Source organism: Mastigoproctus giganteus, chromosome 13 (assembly GCF_048544385.1).
Source record: "Mastigoproctus giganteus isolate SK-2022 chromosome 13, ASM4854438v1, whole genome shotgun sequence".
Lineage (NCBI taxonomy): Eukaryota > Metazoa > Arthropoda > Arachnida > Uropygi > Thelyphonidae > Mastigoproctus > Mastigoproctus giganteus.
The window spans coordinates 124,356,253-124,368,475 of record NC_143587.1 but is presented as its reverse complement, the minus strand read 5'-3'; the positions used below and the strand labels follow the sequence as shown (position 1 = coordinate 124,368,475).

At 35.3% G+C, this 12,223-nt stretch overlaps 1 protein-coding gene across 6 annotated transcripts in view; it reads right to left on the bottom strand.

Annotated features, from left to right (window-relative positions):
- LOC150076415 (putative RNA-binding protein Luc7-like 2) overlaps positions 1-12,223 on the bottom strand; it is a 222,315-nt gene that overhangs the window by 114,737 nt on the left and 95,355 nt on the right. The window lies entirely within an intron of this gene.

Below are 12,223 nucleotides of genomic sequence, written 5' to 3'. Positions count from 1 at the left end.
AACGGCCTTAATAACGTGAATGCACTTCATATCTCAAGGAAAGGCAAAGGTGCGGCCGAAGCTAATTGCCTGTTTAACAGGAAGAAGCAATTTTTTAAGAGGGGCATCATTGGTTAACTTTATTGCTTTATTCTGTGTAATAGTAGAGCAATTTTATTTTGCAAATCCTAAATTAAAACCATATTTTGACAAAGTAACCTTGGATATTTCTGGAACAAATGGCCCCCTCCTACATCAAGAATAAAGTAAACCACAACATGGAAAATTATTTCCCGCTACCAATGAAAAAAAAAAGAACACTAAACTCACAAACAGGCTAAAAGGAAGGAATGCACAAACTAAAAATGCTAGAACATGTTAGCCATGTTACCAACGCTCAGGGGGTTAATAAACATTAAAGATAATAAAATTAATAATTTTTTATATAAACAAAATGAGGATTAGACAATTTTTAGTTATTTCTCTGTTAATGCACCTTTACTAACATACTTTTCTGTTAGCTTCAAAAAATATAATAAATGATGACACTATTTTTTTAGCTTTCCATATCTGGAAAAGAGTAATTTCTGTAGCAACCAAACCATTTCAACCACTGTGCTAGTTTTGGTTTCAGTAACATACTGTTTATGGTACACTGACACTAAGCTTGCAGGTGGTTGAAGCAGAAGGCATAAATAGCAAGTAGTCATGTGGTACCTGAGAGGTTCTCTGCACATATAGCTCCAAATAAACAACTGTTCACTTCCAAAATTGCTCAAATAAAAGTTTGGCTATATTTAGGAAGATGTGTGGACATGTGTTTTTAAAGGGCGGCTCCTAGAATGCCAGTTCAACTCCGCCTCTTATCTCTGTGAAGAGCAGTATCAATACAAATGGACCAGATACGTGAGTGGCATAGGTTTGTGTGTTCTGTTGTTGTGTCTGGCCACTTCACTACCAAGAAGCATCAATCACCTGAAGAGATTATTCTGGGTACTCATCCACACCATGGGAAGGTAGGCCAGTCCTGTAGTGCTTGTACTGTCTCAATTTGAGTCTCTGACCCATCTGATGTTGCCAAAATGTGGGCCAGATTCATCTGAAGGCCCACTCCAGAGGAGAAATAATAATAATAAGGAAAGTAAAGAAAGAAAGAATAAGAGTTCCCGTGGTGTTAAAAAAATAAAATAAAATAAAATAAAATAATAAATAAAAAAACGTATATGTATATATATAAATTTTTTTTTAAATTTAAAAGTAAAAAAATATAAGGAAGGAAAAGTAAGAAAGAATAACAGTTCCTGTGGTGCTAAAAATAAACGTATATATAAAAAAATAAATTTAAAAGTTAAAAAAATTATAGATTTAAATTTTAAAAAATCTTCTGCTGACTCCCACTTCAGTACTAATTGTTTCAGAATCTCAGCAAACCACCTGTCTGTCGTCTTCTTTTAAATACTTCCTTAGCAAATTCTTGCAATTTCTGAAAAGTTGCTCGGGTGGAGAGGAGAAGATTCTTTTCTCCCCCACGATGGAAATTAGAAACAGCCCTGCATTTGCAACCATAAATCAACATAATATGGACAGTCATAAAGTACACACTTCCAGTTTTCTATAGCTCCACACATACACATAAATCTGTATCATGCAGTCCCAGTAGGAATAGTTTTTCATTGAGGGACCCATGTCTGTTATTATGTATATGAAGTTTCCATTCCCATAGAAAACCATGTTCTTGTTGACTTATTTAGTAAATATGCAACTTGTGGAATAAAACTTCTTGTTATGACTCCTGCTGAGGAACTGTCCCATCTGGTCTGCCATAGATTAATCAATTCATTCCAACGTTTTTCCTTCTCTATCTTTGGATTAGCCTCTAAACTGAGCTGTATATTTAGATATATAGTTGGTATCTCCCTTTTAATTCTGCTGCATAATCCTCGGAAAATAACATATAAATCCAGTGGCATAGTTTCAGCTAATACTTGCAATGATACTGTTCTACAAGCATGATTAACAACAACTAATACTGATTTTTGTATTGTTTGTAACTTGGAAATCTTACTATTCTAATTCACCAGTCTGCTCTTGAAATTCTAATTCTCATTCCTAAGAACTTTTTAATTTTCTGCACAAGATATATCAAATGAGAAAGAAAACTTAACTTACTGTCTATCAGAATATCCTAGATCTTTATTTTCTTTTACTAACGGTAGCTGTATTTGATTAATTTTAATCAAATACAGCTACCATTAGTAAAATGTGATCCAGTTGAATTTTAAAAGTCATCATTTTTGTTTTACTAGGATTTATTATTAATAGACCACTGGTAGAGATCGTTAAGGATGTAGTTAGAAGTTTGCTCTATGTCTGCCCTTGATCTACCACGAACGATGAGAGTGAGGTCATCTGCGAAAGCTATAGTTCTACAAACAGTCAAAATCTCTTTCAAGCCATTCATTTAGTATTATGTTTCATAGTAACGGGCCCAATACTGATCACTGGGGGGCCTTGCACATAACCTGTCTTTTTAGTTGTTGTGATTTCACTATTATGTATCAGTCTGAGAAATGTATAATAAATATAACTGATAAGGGCAATCCAGTTTTCTTAGGTGGTCAAGGATCCCCTCCCACCAGAGTGGGGGGGTGTCAAAGGCCCCTCAAAATCCACATATATCACCAATTCATACTTGGCACTATAACTCTGTATATAAGAGACAAAATCAGCAAGAACACTCTCACATGATCTACCTGCAGTGAACCCATGTTTATCAGAAATCTTGTTTTTATCTACTAACATTTGTGTTGTTCATAGGACCATTAAACACTGATATATTTTTCCCAGATTAAACACTATTATTAGCCAGAAGTGCTGTTGGTTGGTATGACTTTGGATGCTGGGCCAGTTTGTTGAGCTTCCTAACCAGTTTTATCAAGGCTATTTTCCATTCTTTGGGGAATATGCCATCTCACAAACACTTATTATAAAATGCTAATAAAACATGCAGAAAGAATTCAAAGAACTTTAATATAAAAATATTTTCAATTGTGTCTATTCCAGGACATTTATTGGTATTGATCTTCTGTACAACTTGTTTCAATTTGTCTGTAGTAAAGGGTTCACACTGATTTTCGGTAGTATAATCAATGATTGCTTCCTGTGTTTCCATATGATATTGCAAATCATCTGTACGAAACAACCTTTTTATTATTGCATCAACAGTATCTGTCCATGCTAAGGTTCCTTCTGTCGTACTAACAACTGAACCAAATAGCTCAGCGGTATGCAGTTTTTCTCTTGAAATGTTATATAATAACTTCTAGGGATTAGTGTTACTCGTCGTTACAAATTGCTTCCACATGTCATGCTTCCTATTTAAAATTTCTTTGGTATATCTATTTTTAATAGTCAAGTATTCATTATGAAGTAGATCTACTTCATTTTCCAGCCAACGCTTGTGATGCTGATATTTCTTCCTGGCAGAATGAACTAACTTTCTTAATACAGTCAGTCCTCGTATAGCACAATAGTTGCGTTCCTAGAAACTCTCGTGCAATGCAAAATCGTGCAATATAAACAACAAGCCCTGTGGGAAAAATGGGGTTAGGTGCCGACCACCCAAGATTGAACACACATTTGTAACCAAAACATTACCAAACACAATAAATAATCATAATAAAATACTTACACATTTTATTACGACTATTACGTAATAAAATATCGCTAATGCTTTTACTTCTATCGTAAGCAAACTTGTTTTTTGTTTAATTTTCTATCCAAACAGATGACAGGCATTCCATCTCTTCCAATTCTTTGTGTCTTAATCTAATGGATTTTAATTACACTTTGAGTTGTTCCTGCTATGAAAGTTGTTTTTATTTTCTCTGCATTCTTTCTAATTCTCGGCGTTGCCTCATTTAGGTCTGTAGCACGTGCAATATCACATGGTCTTTCATTTCGCTCAAAGCGTTTCACAATTTCATATTTTTTCTCTATCGACAGAGGCGGACTGGCCATAAGCCTTACCGGGGAAACCCCGGTGGGCCGGAGGCCGGTGTGATTTTGGCCATAAACCATAGTATGAGGCCACTATAAATTTTCCCGGGTAAGAATTTTTGACCCAGTCCGCCTCTGTTTATCGATATTGCTTTTCTTTTTCTCTCTGAATCTGCAGTATCTTCACCAGGACTCTTCCTTTTCACACCTTTTAAGTATTTTACTCATTTTTAGGGAATAAAGCCCAATTACAAAACGAGGAGGCACGCTTGATACACATAAACAAAGCGGCGCGCGCGCGTGTAGCAACTGAATAAACAACAGCGTAAAGGCAGAGATACACTATTAACACTTCACATTTTACTAAAGCACATTTCTAGGGGTTACTACCATAAAACAATAAAAACAATTTCCAGTTGTGTTTCTGCTAGTGGAATCTGTTATAAACTGGTAGTAAACTCGATCTAATTGCATTTGCGATTATACCGATAGCTGGAATTGTGTTGGTTTTTACACTATTATGGTGAAATGTGTTTCCCCTTCACTGATATAAATACATTTTCAGAATCTTCTCTTCATTCCTATCGTGTTGCGTTCGATTGGGGTGATTCTGCGTTCGACTGCCATTTCTTGTAAACACCAAGGCAAATCATCGTGCATAAGCGAATTCGGTTTGTGTTATATAAGATATCATTCCCCTATTTATAAATCGTGTATGATCGAATTCGTGTAATGTAAACACGTGTTATAAGAGTACTGACTGTACTCTTAACTCATGGTTCCACCATGCACAATTCCTCGGGGTGACAATCTTTTTATTCGTTGATTTATATGGTGCCTTCAACAGGGAGGTAGGTATTAGATCAACCAGATTAGCAGTAAAAATTAAATCTAGTCTAGTCCAGTTAAAGGTTATATAATCTGTCTTTACAGACATTCAAAATGCATTCCAATCAATATTTCTTACAAAAAATCTAACAAACTGTACTGGCCTAGTCTGATCATAATTACAAACCACAGTGTCATTAATTTCATAAGTGATAATTCTGTGGTTACTGATTGTCCAATCAGTATGAATCATCCAATTTGTTACCTGGTTACAAAATCTACAGTTACTTATTGTAACGTCGATGTTTGATTGTCCTGTAGTACTATAATAAGTTTTATAAATACTAGGTATATTGATTATAAATAAATTATAACTATCTATAAATTCTTCCAGCATTATCCCTCTAGAGTCCGTCATTGAATATACTAGTAACTTGATTTTGCATTTACATCTGAAGATATGATATAATTTTACTTCCTCCAAGATATTGTACGGCATGCTACAGATAATTGAGTAACTCATTAGAATCAGCAAATGGTGAACAATAGATTGAAATTAAATAAAATGTAACTGAAAAATACATAACCATAATATATACTGAATATTTAGAATTTAAACTATGGATTGTAATTATATCAATATTTTTGTTCATTACCACTATTCCAGCTTTTGGATCTTCCTCATATTGTATTACTTTAGCATGTATTGAAAATCCCACAATCCTTGAAGGTTGACCAAACTGAGCCTTAACACAATAAGGCTCTTGTGTGGCAATAATATCTATATTGTTATCTTCAGCAGCTACTCTGATTTCATTTGACACTGTGGGGGATCTTTGGCCATTTATCTGCATTATCCTTAAATTAACAGTAGATTTCTTTAAATTTGAGTCTGTTGTTATTATCATTACAGACATTATCCATTACTGATCTGCAGTCTGCATTTGTAATGCATGCTGATATTCTGGACATACCGGATCTTGTACTGAATGCTGAGAATCACGTTTGTGAAGTTTGCAATTTACATAGGATGGTGGCTCGTTTTTGTGTGGGCACTCTGCACCTCCACGGGAACAATGTCCGCACGATGGAGAGTTGTGTGTGCAGTGCTGTGTTGTGTGGCTGTAAGCTAAGCACATAAAACACTTGGTTACTACAGTGAAAGGTCTATATTTGTGGGAACTCCCCGTTAAGTAAATTCTGTCATTCAGAGTTATTTTCTTATATAAGTTTCGGGTAAAATTGATGATCCAATGCACATTAGTAGATGATTTTGACTTCATAGTGAACCTGAAGGTTACCCCTTGTTTAACTTGTTCTAGTAAATATCCACAATCCATTAAATTTTTATTGTGCAACTCTTCAATAATCTCTTCTTTTCCAAGACGAGATTTGGGAATATCATTCAATAATGCTGGATTATCTTTCCTAGGAACCATGGTTGGGATTCCTCCAGTTGCCAAGGAATTAGAAGTAGAAATAGTGACTATTTGATTTTGATGCTTAACAATCTTTATTGATTTAAAATAACCAATGATTTTACTTCAGTACTTGTTTTTAACTCACTGTTATCAGTTGCTCTTAATATCAATATATTATCACTATTAGGTGATCTTTTTGCTGAAAATGGTACTCTACTTGCAACTTCTGCACATGAACTTTTAGGGATAGCAAATTGTTTATCAGGATCTACCTTCTCTACATCTTTCACTTGTATTCATTTATTCTAATAAGCTTGCCCACTATCTTCCTTCCTCAGGGGAGTTATAGTAAGAGACTGAATAATATTTTCTAATAAATTGGCTCTTATGTTAACTTATTTATCTAAAGGTTTTAATTTTTGATTCTCTATTTACAGTGCTGTGGCTACGGTTTCCAAACCTGTCCACTTGTTCATGATAATGTTCCCTGCAGTTTTGGTCCCTTTGTTGGTTTCTCTAGAAAGAAATCTCTGCATCTTCTTCCTCATTTTCAAAATTATTTCAAAAACTGCAGAAACTTGCTCCACGTCATTATTTTTGCTATTCTTCGTCTCATCGCTCACATTAGTGCTAGTACTACAAGAACTATCACCTACTTCCACATTAGTAGCTGTTCCCGCATCAACCTCTTTATCTGCAATAGATTGCAAAATCAGTTGACTAGGTGACTTAATTTGCTCATCACTTGCTAATATTCCATGTTCAGAATCAGCTCACTGATTTATCTCTGACTGAGATGTTTTAGGAGATAGCGAGGGAGACGTGTCCTTCGCATCTCTTCCTTCTACTTTCTTTTTAACATTGATACTGTTTGACTCCAGATTAGTATTCATTTTGATGTGTTTTTTGTCAATGCAGCAATCTGCATGCAGCATAAATTTTTATCAATTAATTCGTCTAATTAGTATTGGCAGTGTAGTATAAAATAATAGAGATTATCCTGTTATCCTTGGTTAAGGTATTTGCTTCAGGTGGTTAAATCTCCCTTGGGGATTTCCCCGACCCAGAGCTGTGACTCATGGATGATGTTTGCACAAAAGAATATTCTTGGAATCGCCAACCCTTGACCCAGTTACGATTACTCTAGTATGAGTATAGGGATGATAAATTAAAACTGTAAAATACTAAATACCTGTTCATTTCTTGTAACTAGAAAGCAGATTATCAGTTTATCACCCATCTTCTTCGCTATCCATTAATAACAACATTAATAAGAAACTTTTATCCACATATAAGATAACTTTTTGGGAGAGCACAATTCAAATATACAACACTGAAATTAGGCATGCGCACAGTCTCCTATTTAGGAAGGCACTGAACAAACAATCAATGTTAAACAGTTATTTTGGAGAGACCTGACAGTAGTCACTGACCTCTGTCAGGTTAAGGTTACATACTGAGGTCAAGAACTGTAATGGATTGAGACTTCTCAATCCATCACAAGTAATTTAAGTCTTTTTATTTCTTCAATTGGCTTTACTGTCAATATTCTGAAAAGAATAATCTTTTGGAGAATATTCTCTACTGACACTACTAACTGTGACATCCTCAACAGAATTATTCTTACAACATGGATGCAATTTTATGGCACAGGACCTTATGTTTTTAAATAGGACATGTTCCAACACAAAGCTCAGTATGTAGGGATTGGGTTTGGGAAGAATAACATGATGGACTGATGTGCTCATAGCTCAATACGAGTCTAATGGAACTAATATGGAACAAGCAGGATAAAAGTGAGGTTTTGTACATGAAGGCCAACATCATCACATTAAAACCAATGAAGATCCATATATAAACAAGGGGGTATGAAAAAGTTTGTACCCTGACCAAGATAAAACATCAGTAGGAAGATGGCGTTTTTAATATAAGTTGTCTACATATTCAATAACTAACATGTGAAATTTCATTCCCATAGATGACCGTACACCAGAGGTGGAGCCCAGAATCTGAGGAAGGACGCCATGGTCAACAAAGTGGAGTATAGTATCGAGTTCCTGCATTTGCAGGGCAAGAAAGCTCTGGAAATTGATGAAGAAATGAAAGATGTGTATGGGCAGAATTGTCCATCCTATGACACTGTAAAAGTGGAAATGGGAGTTCCAGTGCAGTCGTACAAACGTCTTTGACGAGCCAAGAGAACCATCCACAGACAGTGAGATGGTTGCAAAGTTTGAGCAAATGGTGCTGGGTGACAGACGTGACAATTCATTTCACCACAAATGCAGTGCGAATTAGTTACGGGTCTGCCCACAGCATTTTACATGACCATCTGCACATGTCTAAGATCTCTGCATGATTGGTTCCAAGATTGCCGATGCCTTTACAGAAGCAATATCAAATACAATGTTCTCGCCAACTGTTGGATTTGTGTAATTTGAATGTTGAGAACTTTTTCCTGACCTAGCACCATCAGACTTCTTGTTTCAAGAAATGAAGAAACCATTGCATGGGCGCCGCTTTGATTCTTCTCAGAAAGTCATCAATAAAGTGGAACCGTGGTTTCAGCCAAAAAAGTGTGGACTTCTAAGATCAAGGCATTAAACAACTGATCCGTAGATGGGAGAAATGTGTTACTATATATGGAGAGTACATAGAAAAGGATTAAAGTTCCTGTGAAGTTTTGCCTTTCTAGGTAAGGGCATGAAATTTTTGACACCCCTCATATATGTATATATATATATATTAATTTCATATAATGTAATTTCAGATAACTTATTATTAAATGAACTTATATCAACTCAAATTTCAACTTAACTTATGATTTATACTATATTTAGTATAACATAAATATGGTTAGGCTGGCATATAACTAGCAGAAACAGATAGTTTTGGTTGTTATTGATTGCATATATTGAGAGGTGCTAGCCTCATGATGACATGCCTTTCAATGTAAGCCTTATTCAATAATAACTGATAAAATTTGGTATTTTAGATTTTATATTTTGTAAATATGGAATTATTATGATTATTATTAGGACTGCTTTATATAGAGGCTGATAGAGTCCTTTGTACGTTGAATATATTCACTGCCAATTTTGTTTTTGAATTTTAAACTGTCATGATAGGTACCATTTTATGCTGTATCTATTGAATTTGTATATTCTCAAGCAAATGTAATGTCTAATCATTTCTGATGGCATCAATCTGTTCAGACTAGTAATTTTTAGTTTTAAATAAATAAATAAATTTATTTTAAATTAATATTACTCTCTATGTGTTCTGCCTGAGTTTTGAGTTGTCTACCAGGAGATGCATAATGATAATAATTTTAGTGCTAGTAATAAAGCTTATAGTGCTTGTTAAATTTTTATATCTGTAGATGGAAGGCCTCTGTTGGTATTATTCTATATATTTGCATTTGCCATAGGGTTATTATTATTTGCATTAGCCAAGATGAGTTATTACACTATTAAAGATAATAGGATACTACATCGGTCGCGTAGGCTAAATTGCACCATGGTTTCCATTGGGGCTCTGGGTGAACCGATAAATTATGCAACTGGCCAGGTAGCATTAGATGCTTTAAGTTCAAAAGAGGTATCGGATTTAGTATCTCCTAGTATTTCAGATTGTAACATTGAAATACATAGTAATAAGCAAGTACATTCATCAGCAAAGTCTGAATGTTGCAATAATAATAATGTATCTAGTATTAGTAATGGCCACATAGTGCAAGAAAGCCTATGGCTTATGCTGAACCGGCCAAAAAAAAAAAAAAAAAAAAAAACAAATAAAACAATGATAAAAATAAATAAATAAATAATAATAATTAGTAAAAGATAAGAAAATTAAACCTATCATTCTATGCGTATCCCTGACCCGAAGGTACTATCCAGATGACCTTTGAATTTCCCCAAACTGTCAGCCTCTACCACCCATGTAGGCAACTTATTCCAGTAATTTATAACTCGCTGGATAAAATAAAACTTCCTGCAATCCAATCTAAACATTTCACCCCATAACTTGAATTTATGTCCCCTAGCTCTAGCATCATTTATAACCTTGAAAATTTTGTCCTCATTCATTTTACTGATGCCTCTCAGAGCCTTAATTGTTTGTTTTATGGCGCATCAGCATCTAAGGCTATAATGCGCCCTCAGAGCCTTAAACATCTCAATCAAATCTCCTCTAAGGTGTCTAGTTTCCAAACTCTGCGACCCACATATTCGAAGTCTTTCTTCATAAGGACACCCTTTTGCCAATCTCACCAGGCGAGTTACTCGTCTTTGCACCCTTTCAGGAATCTCGATGTCTTTCTTTAGGTGCGGTCTCCATACTTGAACACAGTATTCCAAGTGTGGTCTAACAAAAGCTTTATATAATGGGATTACCACATCCCTATCTCTACTTGCAAAAGTTCGATAGATCATCGATAGGACACCATGGGCCTTCCTTGCAACCTGTTCACAATGTTCACAGAATTTCATGTCTGACTGTATCGTAACACCCAAAGTCCCTTTCCTCCAGTACTGGGTTTAGGTGAACTCCACCAAGTGAATAAGCTATTTTGGGATTTTCCAGGTGTAATACCTTACACTTTGTTGGATTAAAGCATAGCTGCCATTTTTCTGACCATTCCTGAAGTCTATCTAAGTCTCTCTGAAGAAGCTCAGCTTGACAGTGATCATTAACTACTCTACCAATTTTAACACCATCTGCAAATTTGGACATCACGCCCTCTATCCCTTCATCGATGCCGTTTATGAAAATTAAAAACAACAGTGGTCCTAATACTGATCCTTGGGGAACCCCACTTCTTACATCAACCCAATCTGAGGAATGGCCGTTTATCACAACCCTCTGCCTCCTGCCCTGTGGAAAATAACATTGTCTAACATATCCAATTATGAACCCGTTGCAGTGTGCTACAGAAGAGAATAACTTTCCTACTTTTTGCCATGCCAGTGGAGTAGTTTATCTTATCAAATGTGGAGAATGTGATGACAAATATGTAGGGCAAACAGGTGGGCCACAGCATTTGAGAATTAATGTTCACAGATCTCATATCAGGTCTTTTAATAACAAAAAAGACATTGAATTGCAGCACTTTCAAGTTCATAGTTTTAAGAACCATTTCCACCAGTTTTAAGAAGGTAATTATAAAAATAGGTTGGGTTTAGAAAACCTTCATATTCTAAAGCAAAAATCCCTTTATCCATATGGACTGAACAGTAAATTATACTGTTCAGGCCTATACTCAACAGTAACCTCTACTCATTTTCAAAGAGCCAGAACATTTTGGTCACAAAATGAGGTGGACGCACTGAGAGGTTCTTATAGAACTTTCAGGAATCAGTATACAGCCCTCATAAGAGACAAGAAAAGGGAATGCTGGAAGCACTTGATGGGAACTACTGGAAACAATAACCCTTGGGGAGCTGTCTACAGAATAGTGACCAGCAAGCTGCCAAGAGAAGATGTCTTAGAAACTACTGTCAAACCAGATGGAACCCCAAACCTGTGTTAGGTGGATTCTGTAAATAACATCCTAGACAGTATCATTCAGACTGAAACTGGGAATCAATCCCCAACCCACCTAGACATTATAAAAGAAAACACTGAATATGACAATGCCAATATTGAACCTCTGTTTACTATACAAGACTTAGAAATAGCCATATCTAAAACCAAAAACAATAAATGCCCAGGTTTTGATCTCTTAGAGGTTGAGATTATCAAAAAATTAGTGGAAATAGCACCAGACAAGTTAATAGCACTATACAATAACTGTATGATAGAAGGTATAGTCCCAAAAATATGGAAAAAAGCAGTGTTAAGATTAATTCTCAAAAACCCTGAAAAACTCCCTACTGATCCAAATCATATAGACCAATAGCCCTACTCCCTGTACTAGGGAAAATATATGAAAGACTAATATATAGCAGATTAGCTCAATATTACACAGAAGCAGGTTTACATTCCAACAATCAGTA